The sequence below is a fragment of the Panulirus ornatus genome, chromosome 6 (genome assembly GCF_036320965.1).
Source record: "Panulirus ornatus isolate Po-2019 chromosome 6, ASM3632096v1, whole genome shotgun sequence".
Classification (NCBI taxonomy): Eukaryota; Metazoa; Arthropoda; class Malacostraca; order Decapoda; family Palinuridae; genus Panulirus; species Panulirus ornatus.
The window spans coordinates 54641822-54652456 of record NC_092229.1 but is presented as its reverse complement, the minus strand read 5'-3'; the positions used below and the strand labels follow the sequence as shown (position 1 = coordinate 54652456).

At 41.3% G+C, this 10635-nt stretch overlaps 1 protein-coding gene across 1 annotated transcript in view; it reads left to right on the top strand.

The window, feature by feature from the left end:
* The first annotated feature begins 699 nt into the window (after nt 1–699).
* The window catches only part of AP-2mu (adaptor protein complex 2, mu subunit), a 67906-nt gene continuing 57970 nt past the window's right edge, over nt 700–10635 (top strand). Inside the window, exon 1 of the mRNA XM_071662986.1 lies at nt 700–811. The gene's annotated coding sequence lies outside the window, so the exon portion shown is untranslated. The remainder of the gene's footprint in view (nt 812–10635) is intronic.

The window sequence follows — 10635 nt, the reverse complement described above, 5'->3', positions numbered from 1 at the left end:
AGATGTTTGAGGACAATGTGTGGTGTGAGGTGGTTTGATCGAGTGAGTAACGTAAGGGTAAGAGAGATGTGTGGAAATAAAAAGAGCGTGGTTGAGAGAGCAGAAGAGGGTGTTTTGAAGTGGTTTGGGCACATGGAGAGAATGAGTGAGGAAAGATTGACCAAGAGGATATATGTGTCGGAGGTTGAGGGAACGAGGAGAAGAGGGAGACCAAATTGGAGGTGGAAAGATGGAGTGAAAAAGATTTTGTGTGATCGGGGCCTGAACATGCAGGAGGGTGAAAGGAGGGCAAGGAATAGAGTGAATTGGAGCGATGTGGTATACCGGGGTTTACGTGCTGTCAGTGGATTGAATCAAGGCATGTGAAGCGTCTGGGGTAAACCATGGAAAGCTGTGTAGGTATGTATATTTGCGTGTGTGGACGTATGTATATACATGTGTGTGGGGGGGGGGTTGGGCTATTTCTTTTGTCTGTTTCCTTGCGCTACCTCGCAAACGCGGGAGACAGCGACAAAGTATAATAAAAAATAAAAAAAAATACCATAATGCGTGAGAATGACTTCTTTAAAATCATGATCAAGGTATCATTAGAATGAAAAGACAATAATATCAAAATAAGAATTTAAAGTGATGGCTTAGAAGTTTATCTATTTCTATCAAATCATCACTTATTAAGATAATTTGTTTTTTATTTACAAGAAAATGTTAAGTGGATCTTGGTTGAGGCGTGGTCGCCGCTGGTCCAAGATTGATCCGCCCCCTAGTTGACCCAGGACATGACTGTCTGACATATTTTGATCAATTAATCACGGTAAGTTGAAACCCATGGTTATGACTTTCGAGCATAGAAAAGGAAGATGCATGATTTACAATTATCGTAAGGATTTGGTAGATTTCCTTTGACAAAAGAGTAGAAAATGATTTGGGCATCGGTGTTTACATCAGTCTTGTGGAAAGGTTTGCCTTAGACTGTCATTATATTCTTAGTTAAGGGTGAGATGAAGGCGTGCAAATAATTTCTGGTAATTTGTAGGCCGATGCTGATGCAGAAAGATGAAATGTTCTTTTGTTTATACCGGTACCTCCTACTCATGAGTGGACGGGAATTTCCAGATGGCCGTGAAGGTTGTAGGGAGAGGATTTTATCATTATTACTTATTGCCAAATGGCTTAGATTTTATATGAAGCCGGCCAGGTCTTTCAAACCATTGCCTTTCCCTTCTCAGTACATTAATGCTCATTATTATGGTAATTATTAAAAGGACGCGGGATCCAGATTGGATTTATTTACATCCCATTTACAGTGGTTTTCATGATTTACTATCACGAGAAAACAGCATAATATGCCGGTTGTAATTTTTTACCCTATACTATGACAGCAAATAACTCGATGGTAAGGAGGACTTTAAAGTTAGGGTAAGTTGAGGTAGATTAACATACAAATGAGTGAAATTCTTGTAAAACCAACAGAACCCATGAAAAACTCACTTTGTAGGAAAAGGTAGTGATATATCTTAATTTTCGTTGTCACAGTAATAGTAAGGTTATTGTCGTGAGCGGTGTCCTTTCACATGAAGTATGTATACTTGAATGTAATTGTAAAATTTTACTTTAGGGTCATCACAGAAGAATCTAGGTCGAGGTAATTTAGCTCTACATTGTACTTATATATTTGGTTGTTGAGTGATTTTGTTCTATAATGCTTTTGTAGAAGGTAGGTAATGTGTCGATCAGATCTTTGTGGTGAAAATGACTGGAAAGTATCAAGTGAAAGGTAAGATGTATGCAGCATTTATGGATCTGGAGAAAGTGTATGACAGAGTTAAGTGGAATGCTTTATGTGATATGTAAGAGTGGATTGAGTGTTGAGTGAAATTTTTGGTATACATATGAGTGTAAGGCAGGGCTGTGTGATGTCACAGCGGTTTTTAATATATATATGGGTGGAGTGATAGGGGAGGTGAAAGCAAGCTAGGGTAAAGGGGTGCTGAGATGGAGTGTGGTGATGAGGTATGGTTGATGCTGTTGTTTGCTGAGTGTGAAGAGAAGTTGCAGAAGGTTTAAAGTGTGATTTATGATGTGTGTAAGCTTAGTTGATTGAAGGTAAAAGCGAGTAAAAGTAAAGTAGGTTTTGCAGAATCCTAGTGTACAAGTGTACAAAACTTTGTTTTGGATAAGGAAGGAAAAGACTGGTGGAGGTGTGAGAATTTAAGTATTTTGAAGCTATCTTAAATTAGTAAGGTGAGATGTAAGAAGAGGTAAGGTAGAGATCATTACAGGGTAAAAGAGTTGTTTGGTCCCTTAAAAGAATAATGAAGAGTAGAGGTGTAAGTATGGAAGTGAAGAAAGAATTAAGAGAGTGTAGTCCACCTAATCCAAGCTATGGAGCTGAAACATGGACATGGAATGAGTTACAGAGGTTAAGAATCCAGATTGTGGAAATAAGCTGTTTAAGTGGGGCATGTGGTATGAGTTGACAGAACGAAGAAAGAGAATGAAGGTGTATGAAAGATGTGGTATGGCAGGGAATGCAAAGTGTAGAGTGGTAGAGTAGGTAAAATGTAGTATTATGAGGTGGTTTGAGTAAATGGAAAGAATGCAAGACTGGGAGTTTACAAGGAGAGTTTATGACAGTACAGTTAAAGGGGTTGATGTGAGAGGAAGACCACCAGTGACATGGGGAAATAGAGTAGAAGAGTTCTGGGGGGAGAGAAATGATGGAAGAACATTTGGAATGGTGTATAAAAGGGAGGCATTTAAGGATGGGAATAAGGTGTGGCTACCTTCATGTTGCATTTTCCAGGGGGAATGGGCATCAGAGATATTGGTAGGCAGACAATTATACAAGTGTGCATTTTAGTCCACTTCTAACACTTAACTCACTATAGCTATTTTTCATCTTTAATTCATTATATGTGTTTAGCTACTTAGATTGGATTAGGATGTTGATTTTAAACTTATAAAATCTTGCATTACTTAGTTTGTGGAAGATTCCTAATAGTAATGACATACTTGGAAGATCTCAGATTTTATTTAGTTTACATACCTGCTTCTTAGTTTGTACTCTTCAATCTGAGTATAATTTTGCTTCTTTTCTTTTTACTGTTAATTACAAACATCTATTTTCTTCAGAGAACTGGAGGAAATTAGAAGCTCCACTTAATTTAAGTCAGAACTGCCATATATGGCTAATAAAGAAGTGTAATTTATGTAAGTATTGTTTCTGGGATAGCTATAGATAAATTATTAGAAATTTTAAATATAATAGATAATTGCTTCATTTACCTACCTTTCTCAAGTTGGGACTTTTGATTTGATAACAGGTAACAAGGAAAAAGTCCTTCATTATACACTATCATTCATTTTACATTGGAACATTATTGTCAGCATCAGGTTGGTCAGATACCATACCAACATCCCCCAATGTTCATTTTTAAGATTGATTCTTAGGGGAGAATGAATACTTCCCACGCATTCCTCATGTGTCGTAGAAGGCGACTAAAGGGGACGGGAGCAGTGGGCTAGAATCCCTCCCCTCCTTGTATTTTACTTTCCAAAAGGGGAAACAGAAGAAGGAGTCATGCGGGGAGTGCTCATCCTCCTTGAAGGCTCAGATTGGGGTGTCTAAATGTGTGTGGATCCAGCAAGTATGAGTTATGTATATGTGTGTGTATATATATATATATATATATATATATATATATATATATATATATATATATATATATATTTATTTATTTATTTTGCATTGTCGCTGTCTCCTGCGTTTGCAAGGTAGCGCAAGGAAACAGACGAAAGAAATGTCCCAACCCACCCCCATACACAATGTATATACATGCACGTCCACACACGCAAATATACATAGCTATACATCTCAATGTGCACATATATATACACACACAGACACATACATATATACCCATGCACACAATTCACACTGTCTGCCTTTTTTCATTCCCACCGCCACCTCGCCACACATGGAATACCATCCCCCTCCCCCCTCGTGTGTGAGGTAGCACTAGGAAAAGACAACAGAGGCCCCATTCGTTCACACTCAGTCTCTAGCTGTCATGCAATAATGCTCGAAACCACAGCTCCCTTTCCACATCCAGGCCCCACACAACTTTCCATGGTTTACCCCAGACGCTTCACATGCCCTGATTCAATCCACTGACAGCACGTCAACCCCGGTATACCACATCGATCCAATTCACTCTATTCCTTGCCCTCCTTTCACCCTCCTGCATGTTCAGGCCCCGATCACACAAAATCTTTTTCACTCCATCTTTCCACCTCCAATTTGGTCTCCCACTTCTCGTTCCCTCCACCTCCGACACATATATCCTCTTGGTCAATCTTTCCTCACTCATTCTCTCTCATGTGCCCAAACCATTTCAAAACACCCTCTTCTGCTCTCTCAACCACGCTCTTTTTATTTCCACACATCTTTCTTACCCTTACATTACTTACTCGATCAAACCACCTCACACCACACATTGTCCTCAAACATCTCATTTCCAGCACATCCACCCTCCTGCGCACAACCCTATCCATAGCCCATGCCTCGCAACCATACAACATTGTTGGAACCACTATTCCTTCAAACATACCCATTTTTGCTTTCCGAGATAATGTTCTTGACTTCCACACATTCTTCAAGGCTCCCAGGATTTTTGCCCCCTCCCCCACCCTATGATTCACTTCCGCTTCCATGGTTCCATCCACTGCCAGATCCACTCCCAGATATCTAAAACACTTTACTTCCTCCAGTTTTTCTCCATTCAAACTTACCTCCCAATTGACTTGACCCTCAACCCTACTGTACCTAATAACCTTGCTCTTATTCACATTTACTCTCAACTTTCTTCTTTCACACACTTTACCAAACTCAGTCACCAGCTTCTGCAGTTTCTCACATGAATCCGCCACCAGCGCTGTATCATCAGCGAACGACAACTGACTCACTTCCCAAGCTCTCTCATCCCCAACAGACTTCATACTTGCCCCTCTTTCCAAAACTCTTGTATTCACCTCCCTAACAACCCCATCCATAAACAAATTAAACAACTATGGAGACATCACACACCCCTGCCGCAAACCTACATTCACTGAGAACCAATCACTTTCCTCTCTTCCTACACGTACACATGCCTTACATCCTCGATAAAAACTTTTCACTGCTTCTAACAACTTGCCTCCCACACCATATATTCTTAATACCTTCAACAGAGCATCTCTATCAACTCTATCATATGCCTTCTCCAGATACATAAATGCTACATACAAATCCATTTGCTTTTCTAAGTATTTCTCATACATTCTTCAAAGCAAACACCTGATCCACACATCCTCTACCACTTCTAAAACCACACTGCTCTTCCTCAGTCTGATGCTCTGTACATGCCTTCACCCTCTCAATCAATACCCTCCCATATAATTTACCAGGAATACTCAACAAACTTATACCTCTGTAATTTGAGCACTCACTCTTATCCCCTTTGCCTTTGTACAATGGCACTATGCACGCATTCCGCCAATCCTCAGGCACCTCACCATGAATCATACATACATTAAATAACCTTACCAACCAGTCAACAATACAGTCACTCCCTTTTTTGATAAATTCCACTGCAATACCATCCAAACCTGCTGCCTTGCCGGCTTTCATCTTCCACAAAGCTTTTACTACCTCTTCTCTGTTTACCAAATCATTTTCCCTAACCCTCTCACTTTGCACACCACCTCTACCAAAACACCCTATATCTGCCACTCTATCATCAAACACATTCAACAAACCTTCAAATTACTCACTCCATCTCCTCACATCACCACTACTTGTTATCACCTCCCCATTTGCGCCCCTCACTGAAGTTCCCATTTGCTCCCTTGTCTTACGCACTTTATTTACCTCCTTCCAGAACATCTTTTTATTCTCCCTAAAATTTAATGATACTCTCTCACCCCAACTCTCATTTGGCCTTTTTTTCACCTCTGTTGAGGATGAGAGAGCTTGGGAAGTGAGTCAGTTGTTGTTCGCTGATGATACAGCACTGGTGGCTGATTCATGTGAGAAACTGCAGAAGCTGGTGACTGAGTTTGGTAAAGTGTGTGAAAGAAGAAAGTTAAGAGTAAATGTGAATAAGAGCAAGGTTATTAGGTACAGTAGGGTTGAGGGTCAAGTCAATTGGGAGGTGAGTTTGAATGGAGAAAAACTGGAGGAAGTGAAGTGTTTTAGATATCTGGGAGTGGATCTGGCAGCGGATGGAACCATGGAAGCGGAAGTGGATCATAGGGTGGGGGAGGGGGCGAATATTCTGGGAGCCTTGAAGAATATGTGGAAGTCGAGAACATTATCTTGGAAAGCAAAAATGGGTATGTTTGAAGGAATAGTGGTTCCAACAATGTTGTATGGTTGCGAGGCGTGGGCTATGGATAGAGTTGTGCGCAGGAGGATGGATGTGCTGGAAATGAGATGTTTGAGGACAATGTGTGGTGTGAGGTGGTTTGATCGAGTGAGTAACGTAAGGGTAAGAGAGATGTGTGGAAATAAAAAGAGCGTGGTTGAGAGAGCAGAAGAGGGTGTTTTGAAGTGGTTTGGGCACATGGAGAGAATGAGTGAGGAAAGATTGACCAAGAGGATATATGTGTCGGAGGTGGAGGGAACGAGGAGAAGAGGGAGACCAAATTGGAGGTGGAAAGATGGAGTGAAAAAGATTTTGTGTGATCGGGGCCTGAACATGCAGGAGGGTGAAAGGAGGGCAAGGAATAGAGTGAATTGGAGCGATGTGGTATACCGGGGTTGACGTGCTGTCAGTGGATTGAATCGGGGCATGTGAAGCGTCTGGGGTAAACCATGGAAAGCTGTGTAGGTATGTATATTTGCGTGTGTGGACGTATGTATATACATTTGTATGGGGGTGGGTTGGGCCATTTCTTTCGTCTGTTTCCTTGCGCTACCTCGCAAACGCGGGAGACAGCGGCAAAAAAAAAAAAAAAACATAAGTATACGAATGTAAGTAGGAGAGATGGCCAGAGAGCATTATTGGATTACGTATTAATTGATAGGCGTGCGAAAGAGAGACTTATGGATGTTAATGTGCTGAGAGGTGCAACTGGAAGGATGTCTGATCATTATCTTGTGGAGGTGAAGGTGAAGATTTGTGGAGGTTTTTCAGAAAAGAAGAGAGAATGTTGGGGTGAAGAGAGTGGTGAGAGTAAGTGAGCCTGGGAAGGAGACTTGTGTGAGGAAGTTCTGGGAGAGACTGAGTACAGAATGGAAAAAGGTGAGAACAAAGGAGGTAAGGGGAGTGGGGGAGGAATGGGATGTATTTAGGGAAACAGTGATGGCTTGCACAAAAGATGCTTGTGGCATGAGAAGCATGGGAGGTGGGCAGATTAGAAAGGGTAGTGAGTGGTGGGATGAAGTAAGATTATTAGTGAAAGAGAAGAGAGGCATTTGGACGATTTTCGCAGGGAAATAATGCAAATGACTGGGAGATGTATAAAAGAAGAGGCAGGAGGTCAAGAGAAAGGTGCAAGAGGTGAAAAAGAGGGCAAATGAGAGTTGGGGTGAGAGAGTATCATTAAATTTTAGGGAGAATAAAAAGATGTTTTGGAAGGAGGTAAATAAAGTGCGTAAGACAAGGGAACAAATGGGAACTTCAGTGAAGGGGGCTAATGGGGAGGTGATAACAAGTAGTGGTGATGTGAGAAGGAGATGGAGTGAGTATTTTGAAGGTTTGTTGAATGTGTTTGATGATTGAGTGGCAGATATAGGGTGTTTTTGGTCGAGGTGGTGTGTAAAGTGAGAGGGTTAAGGAGGATGATTTAGTAAACAGAGAAGAGGTAGTAAAAGCTTTGCAGAAGATGAAAGCCGGCAAGGCAGCGGGTTGGGATGGCATTGCAGTGGAATTTATTAAAGAAGGGGGTGACTGTATTGTTGACTGGTTGGTAAGGTTATTTAATGTATGTATGACTCATGGTGAGGTGCCTGAGGATTGGCGGAATGCTTGCATAGTGCCATTGTACAAAGGCAAAGGGGACAAAGATGAGTGCTCAAATTACAGAGGTATAAGTTTGTTGAGTATTTCTGGTAAATTCTATGGGAGGGTATTGATTGAGAGGGTGAAGGCATGTACAGAGCATCAGATTGGGGAAGAGCAGTGTGGTTTTAGAAGTGGTAGAGGATGTGTGGATCAGGTGTTTGCTTTGAAGAATGTATGTGAGAAATACTTGGAAAAGCAAATGGATTTGTATGTAGCATTTATGGATCTGGAGAAGGCATTTGATAGAGTTGATAGAGATGCTCTGTGGAAGGTATTAAGAATATATGGTGCGGGAGGCAAGTTGTTAGAAGCAGTGAAAAGTTTTTATCGAGGATATAAGGCATGTGTACGTGTAGGAAGAGAGGAAAGTGATTGGTTCTCAGTGAATGTAGGTTTGCGGCAGGGGTGTGTGATGTCTCCATGGTTGTTTAATTTGTTTATGGATGGGGTTGTTAGGGAGGTGACTGCAAGGATTTGGAAAGAGGGGCAAGTATGCAGTCTGTTGTGGATGAGAGAGCTTGGGAAGTGAGTCAGTTGTTGTTCGCTGATGATACAGCACTTGTTGCTGATTCATGTGAGAAACTGCAGAAGGTGGTGACTGAGTTTGGTAAAGTGTGTGAAAGAAGAAAGTTGAGAGTAAGTGTGAATAAGAGCAAGGTACAGTAGGGTCAATTGGGAGGTAAGTTTGAATGGAGAAAAACTGGAGGAAGTGAAGTGTTTTAGATATCTGGGAGTGGATTTGGCGGCGGATGAAACCATGGAAGCGAAAGTGAATCATAGGGTGGGGAAGGGGGCAAAAATTCTGGGAGCCTTGAAGAATGTATGGAAGTCGAGAATATTATCTCGGAAAGCAAAAATGGGTATGTTTGAAAGAATGGTGGTTCCAACAATGTTGTATGGTTGGGAGGCGTCGGCTATGGATAGAGTTGTGCGGAGGAGGGTGGATGTGCTTTAAATGAGATGTTTGAGGACAATATGTGGTGTGAGGTGGTTTGATCGATTAAGTAATGAAAGGGTAAGAGAGATGTGTGGTAATAAAAAGAGTGTGGTTGAGAGAGCAGAAGAAGGTGTTTTGAAATGGTTTGGTCACATGGAGAGAATGAGTGAGGAAAGATTGACAAAAAGGATATATATGTCAGAGTTGGAGGGAACGAGGAGAAGTGGGAGACCAAATTGGAGGTGGAAAGATGGGGTGAAAAAGATTTTGAGTGATCGAGGCCTGAACATGCAGGAGGGTGAAAGGCGTGCAAGGAATAGAGTGAATTGGAATGATGTGGCATACCGGGGTCGACATGCTGTCAATGGATTGAACCAGGGCATGTGAAGCGTCTGGGGTAAACTATGGAAAGTTGTGTGGGGCCTGGATGTGGAAAGGGAGCTGTGGTTTCGGTGCATTATTACATGACAGCTAGAGACTAAGTGTGAACGAATGGGGCCTTTGTTCTCTTCCTAGCGCTACTTCGTGCACATGAGGGGGGAGGGGTTTGTTACTTCATGTGTGGCAGGGTGGCGATGGGAATGAATAAATGCAGACAGTATGAATTATGTACATGTGTATATATGTATATGTCTTTGTGTGTATATATATGTATACTTTGATATGTATAGGTATGTATATATGCGTGTGTGGACGTGTATGTATATACATGTGTATGTGGGTCATTGGGCCATTCTTTTGTCTGTTTCCTTGCGCTACCTCACAAACGCGGGAGACAGCGACAAAGCAAAATAAATGAATAAATAAATAAATATGTCTGTGCATGTATATATATGTATACATTGAAATGTATAGGTATGTATATGTGCGTGTGTGGACGTGTATGTATATACATGTTTACGTGGGTGGGTTTGGCCATTCTTTCGTCTGTTTCCTTGCGCTACCTTGCTAACGTGGGAGACAGCGACAATGTATAATAAAAAATGATAATAAATATGTTTTTGAGGTACAGAAATACAGTGCAAATGTGCATCATAATGATTTATACATATTTGTACTACAGGTGCACCCCCACTTTTCTGGCACTCTTGGTTCCAAAGCTTTGCTGGATTAACCATTTGCCAGACCAACCGTGGTCATGTAATAATAATTCATTAACACACCTCTAACCCACTAATTATACATCTCCCATGTGTCTAAATTGTACCATGGACTGCTAGAAATTTAAATTACACAAATATTAAATGTTTGAGCACCATAAGATGGTAAGTCTGTCCTTAGATTGTTTGAATCCTGTGGGGTCTTCTTCGTCTTCTGTTAGTGTTTTCCTTGGTGTACATCATCAGAATAATGTGATTTCATCTGCATTATACACCTGCTCAGGACTGAGGTGCTCATCAGCTATGAGTTTCGCAAATTTGTCCACATAATCGGCAGCTCCTTTGTGGTTTGCAGACCGCTTTTCTCTGCACAGTTTATTCATGGAAATTCCTTGACACTTCTTGAATCTTTGAAGCCATTCACTAGTCATACTCATGTTGTAATTTAAGTTCTTTATGATGCAACTTAGCCTGGTCCATTGTCATACTACCTGACAAGTCCACTCCATCACTCTGACGCTGTAGAAACCATTCCATCATCACTCGAGCTAAG